Here is a 6140-nt window from a genome sequence, read left to right on the forward strand (position 1 = left end):
CGGAGCCGCGCCAGGGCCCGGCAGGGGCGGGGGACAGGAGGCCGGCGCCAGCATCTCCATCCTCTGCGCTCCACGGCTGCGGCGCCCCAGGCCGGGCCACCGGGACGCAGCTCCAGACCCTTTGTCCCTCCGAACCCGCCTAACCCAGGGCAGGGCACTGGGCGACGCCTCTTCGCCCAGTCCCTACCTCCCGTCTCATCGTAGCTCCGGACACCCGCTGCCCCTCGGCCGGCGGCGCCCCCACGCTGTCCTGGTCCACAGGACCTGCCGTTTGGGCTGTCACATTCGTCGTGTGGGGAGACGAGTGTGACTTTCCCAGGTGTGATGGTGTGCTCCCCGGACCGTGGCCCACCTGGCCTGATCAAAGGCCGGCACGGTGGTGCCAGGAGGGGATCTCAGGCTGGATAGACCCTTGTGTGAAATCGTCTATAAGATTTTCCTCTGTTTTCATTATTTAAAGGGGGATTGCTGCCACGTTTCTTAAAGATAAAGACCCTTAGTGCTCTCTCTGATGGCCTCCCCCTTCCTCACTGCGGTTAATTATCATTTGGAACATCAGGGTGTGTTTGAAGTTGGCCAGACTCCCAGACCCTGGTAATGAATTGATAATTTCAGGTAGTGGAGGCGGCAGCAGCCTTTTCCTCTTTAATGCATGGATTCTATTAATACATTTTTTTTTGACTTTGTTTACTATTCTCTTTTGGGGCTATTGACCTCGTGGTCCCTCTGGGGTTGATGCAGTGCTGTGTTGTTATTATTATTTTATTTTATACTGAGAAAGGAAATCAAGGGATAGATCACTGAAGTGGGGTTGGTTGATTTCATTGCTCTGCAGTTGGGTTGTCCTCGGGAGAAAAATGTAAGTTAAAATTCATTTCAGAAGGGACACTCTCACCACTGATGCAAATACATCCCTATCCACCTATACATCACTCTATACGAGTGTTTTTTTGTTGTTATTGTTTGTTTTTTTACTTGACTGTATAGTATGATCATCTGGGAAACTTATATATATTTTTTTTACTGATAATCAAAACCTTATTGAAAAACGGACACCAAAATAGGAAATCATTGTATACCTTACAAAAATCAAACATAATTACATTATCTTGGTAGATTTACTAGAATTACTGAACTTATGATAAGGCATTCTGTGAGAGAACAAATTCAGTAAGTTGTAGGTCATTAGTGTTGCTTTTTTCTAAATGAAAAACCTTCTGTGAGTCTGGCTTTTTCTATTGTCGGCTGGTGTGTAGCACCGCTGAATACCTGATACTGAACCACTGTCTGAGCATGGCTGAAGATTGGTGTTCTTGTGGCAGCCTGGACACTTTACATCCATAAAGTAAGAATTTGGACTTTGAATTAGCCATTTCTTTTTATGTTTTTTCTTTTCTTCTTCTAAGGATAGATGTAGTAAATCTCTAGGTAGAGGCATCTTGATCCTTTTGCAAGCCAAGATCTTCCCGATCTCTGGGGGACTGTCGAAAAGATCCGTTCCTTGGGCCTACTCCCACAGATTCTGATTTAATTGCTTAGGTGGGTTCCAGGCATTGGTATCTTTTTTTTTTTTTTTTAAAGAATTATTTATTTAATTTTTATTTATTCATTTATTTTAATTTGACCAGAGAGAGAGAGGGAAAGCGAGAAAGCAAGCCACCAGGTCCAGGACTGGAACTGTGGTCAACCCTATGGGAGTGTCCAGTGCCATCTGCTGGTCCCCAGGCTTTGGTATCTTCACAATGATTATTAATGTGTATGCGGAGGACCTCTGATGAGTAACCAGACCCATCAGCATGCCTCCTTTTTTCTTAAAGCACTTAGTATTATGCGACTTACTTGACTGAACTGATATATCTCTACCCACCATGTAATCTTTGTGAATATTTGGGACTCTACTTTGAAAGAAGGACAGTGGAAGATCTAGGGGAGTCAGCATTTTGGGCATGTGAGGTGGGGGTGTGTGTGAGAGAGATGGAACCTGGGGAAGTCCTGTTGACTACTGTCCCTGCCTCGTCTTTGTTCAGGGATTGACCCTATTCAGTTCACCCGTCTTTGTATAGGTCTTGGATGGGTCTGCAGTTCTTTCTGTATAGATCTTGCCCTGTTAAATTTCAAGGTCGTTCTCAGTATTCAATGATATATAGCTAAACTTTGGAAAGTTTGAAATACAGACACGAAAGTTTGGGTATATTTGTGTGAAATCTGTGGTTTTATCTTTTACGTAGGGGACCATATATCCCAAATGAAAATTCCAGACTTGCTCTGACTAGTACAGTTACATTTACTTGGTAACACGTCAGAGTATTTAGGATAGGGATTGTCCTCTAATATGTTGTCTCTGTGACGTGGTTGTGTGAGAATGTTAGCTGTCTAGGGTTGATGCCTGTTAGTACTCAGCTCAGGTGTTTTATTTGAGTTACTGGCAGTTGTAATTCCAAGTGATATAAGCAGTCACTTTATAATTCTCCTGTGAGGTGAGGGTGGGAAGTTAATCTAACAGCCGTTTAGGGTTATTGTCACAGACCATAAAGACGTTAGATTCACCAGTACGTGTCTTAGACACAAAGGAAATCTTAGACAAAATTCGACAGAACAGTCCCAACAAATACTGTGCTCTCCATGCAATACAGACCGTATATTTTACTTTTTGCTTCTCCTCTGCATTTAATAACAAAACAAGAGTAAATGGTGTTCTGGTACTTCGTGAGATTTGAGAACAAGACCACTCAAGTTTAGACTCCTTGAATCACTACTTTTAAATCTGTACAGATACTCTTGTCTTCTATAGTGAGAGGATGGATCATTGAACTACATGATCTTGTTTTTATGAAGAATAGCATTTGGGGCTTTTCTATTTAGTTTATTTATTTGTTTTTATTTATAATGCTATTTGTAGAGTTTCGACCTTCAGCTAATGTCTGACAGTGCTTTGTCAGGGGGAAGTTATTGTATGTAAATTTAATGTATACAAATAGCCAGGAGACTATTTTTTTATTTTTAAAGAATTGTTTATTTAATTTTATATATTATTATTTTAAATTTGCTATATTATTATTATTTTAAGTGTGCTCACTTAAGAGAGACTGAAAGGGAAAGACAGGCCTCCAGGTCCAGGACTTGAACTGCAGATGGCCATGTGGGAGTCTAGTGCCTTAACAACTATGTCACCTGCTGGCTCCCAGTTACTGCTTTTTACTAGTAGAAAAAGAAAATGTTGTTATTCCCATTCATCCTACTACATCATACTTAAATCTGTGTATAATGTTTTATACTCTTAGTTTCTGTTTTCCTTTACTTAATTTTCAGTATCTTTAACCTTTTATCATGTGCTTATTTTTGTTGCAGCAGGAAGAATGGGATAAAAACAAAAAAAAATTAATGTGTGCTTCCAACATATCAAGAAAAGAATGAGGGCAGCTGGTCACCATTGCTTGAGTTCAAGATTACACTCTAGAAGCAAGTTAGATGTAAACTCTTAATTTCTCAGCTCCAATAAGCATCTCTTTTTGAGAAATTTCCAGAAAAGGTAAATTACATTGAATTGTGTACTTTTATGTAACTTTTTTTCCTGGTCCAACTATGAAAACTGTAGGGTGATTTGATCAATTTTTTTTGGGTCGATTTGAGAAACTTTTTTCTTGAGTCATTCTTATTTAGCACTATTATTCTTACTTGATTCTAAGATGCTTTGAAATATGAACTTATATTCTCACCTGCTCCTTGCAAATACCTTTTTTTATAATTATTTATTTTAAATTTTATTTATTCATTTATTTATTTTAATTTGACCAGAGAGAGACAGACAGACAGAGAGAGAGAGAAAGTGAGAAAGCAAGAAAGCAAGCCACTGGGTCCTAAACTCATATTGATCAGTTGGCCACTTGGGATCTGGCCGCTTCAACCATCAGGTCTGGGGACTTGAAACGTGGTTGGCCATGTGGGAATGTCCAGTGCCTTAACCACCATGCCACCTGCTGGTCCCGCAAATACCTTTTTCTTTTTGGAGAGGTTTTTGGCTATAGGGCGCGAGCGCTCGCCAGACAGACAAAGAGAGACAGAGAGAAAGCGAGAAATCACCCCCAGGGAGGATGGTCACGCCGCAATCCCTTCTCCTCTGTTCTCCTCTCAGGATCTTGGGCACGCACGCACCTGCGCCCAGTGTGAGTTTTAAGCCACTGGGTCCGGGACACGAACTGTGGTTGACTACGTGGGAGTCCAGCGACATAGCCATTACGCTAACTGCTGGTCCCGCAAATACCTTTTTATAAGGCCTAGGTTTTATATTTGTAGGAAAATAAAAACCTGTTACAGGTTTTTCTTCTTTCATTAAGAAATGATTTTATTTTAAATTATTTTCCAAATATTATCTAGTGCCTTGTTTCTCCTTTTATCTCATCTTTAATTAATTAGTTAAATGTTGGGACCAGCAGTTAGCGTAATGGCTATGTCGCTGGACTCCCACGAAGTCGACCATGGTTTGTGTCCCAGACCCGGTGGCTTACAACTCACGCTGGGCACATGTGCGTGTGTGCCCAAGATCCCGATAGGAGAATGGAGGAGAAGGGGTTGCGGTGTGGCCATCCCCCCTGGTGGGTGATTTCTCGCTTTCTGTCTCTCTGTCTATCTCTGTCTGTCTGGCGAGCGCACATGCCCTGTAGCAAAAACCTCTCCAGAAAAAAAAAAGAATTAAATGTTTAGGTTTCCTGGCAAGACCCTCCATAGTTAATGTCAGTAGGAGTTTCTAGCAGTGATGGAATTCTTGCATTGCTGCCCGTAGCCCTGTAGTTCCTTTAGCTTTGGAATCTGCTGTCCTTGCCATCCTTCTGCACCACCGATGACTGCTATGCTGCTGCTGAGTGGCTCTGAACCACACTGGCATCCTCTAAATGCCTGGCATTCACATAGCTCACAGACCACACCTGCCCATGGTGCAGATGAATTCCCACAAAATATCATCTTTGACCTTCTCCCCCTCTGGCTTTCAGAGAAACTTACGATTTTTATGGCCAACTCTTTGAGAAAGATTTCTATAGTACAATGGTTGGGCCTTGGTAATAGAGTTATCTTTCATTTCATAGTCATCTCCTTTTCAGACTTTATAGGCACTTTGGGGTAGATGAATGTCTGGGTAGTTTTGGGGACCATGAAAGGTTAAGTGCAGTCTTTCACAGTGGCTGGCATCCCTATGGAGGTGGCCAGGAGTAGTAGATTTATTTCTCTTTAACAAAGAATCTGGGGGCCAGCTGATGGCGTAGTGGTTATGTCACTGTACTCCCACATGGCCGACCATGGTTTGAATCCCAGACCCTGTAACTTCATACTCACACTGGGCATGTGTGGTTGCATGCCTAAAATCCCAGGAGGATACTGGAGGAGAAGGGATTATGGCATGGCTTTCCCCTCATGAGGGTGATTTATTTCTTTCTGTCTCTCTGGTGAGTAAATGAACCCTATAGCAAAAATCTCTCTCTCAAACAAAAAAAAAAAAAAAAAAAAAAAGGGAACCAGCAGTTAGCGTAATGGCTTTGTCGCTGGACTCCCACGTAGTCGACCGCGGTTCGCGTCCCGGACCCGGTGGCTTAAAACTCACGCCGGGCACATGTGCGTGTGTGCCCAAGATCCTGAGAGGAGAATGGAGGAGAAGGGATTGTGGCGTGGCCATCCCCCCACGGGGTGATTTCTCACTTTCTGTCTCTCTGTCTCTCTTTGTCTGTCTGGCGAGCACACGTGCCCTATAGCAAAAAACCTCTCCAAAAAAAGAAAAGAAAAGAGTCCGCCTCTTACTTATTTTTTAAGTGACTTTTTGCTATAGGGCATGTGTGTTTGCCAGAGAGACAGAGACAGAGAGATAGAAAGTGAGAAATCACTCCTCAAAGGGGGATGATCATGCCGTGGTCTTTTCTCTTCCATTTTTCTCTCAAGATTTTGGGCAAGCACGCACACGTGCCGGCATGAGTTTCAAGCCACCAGATCCAGAACTAAAACCACGGTCAGCCTTGTGGAATCTAGTGAGATAACCATTATGCCATCAGCTGGTCCCAGAATCTGCCTCTTTTCTATTGAGTGAAAGCTTTTCAAGGGGAATTTCTTTTTTCTTTTCTTTTCTTTTTTTTTTTTTTTTTTTTTTTTGTGGGGGT

General features: G+C 42.6%; 1 protein-coding gene across 1 annotated transcript in view; it reads left to right on the top strand.

Annotated features, from left to right (window-relative positions):
• Positions 1 to 3352: 3352 nt before the first annotated feature.
• The window catches only part of NXPE3 (neurexophilin and PC-esterase domain family member 3), a 44173-nt gene continuing 41385 nt past the window's right edge, over positions 3353 to 6140 (top strand). Inside the window, exon 1 of the mRNA XM_006143584.3 lies at positions 3353 to 3529. The gene's annotated coding sequence lies outside the window, so the exon portion shown is untranslated. The remainder of the gene's footprint in view (positions 3530 to 6140) is intronic.

This window comes from Tupaia chinensis, unplaced genomic scaffold, assembly GCF_000334495.1.
Source record: "Tupaia chinensis unplaced genomic scaffold, TupChi_1.0 Scaffold000100_1, whole genome shotgun sequence".
NCBI classification, from domain to species: Eukaryota; Metazoa; Chordata; class Mammalia; order Scandentia; family Tupaiidae; genus Tupaia; species Tupaia belangeri.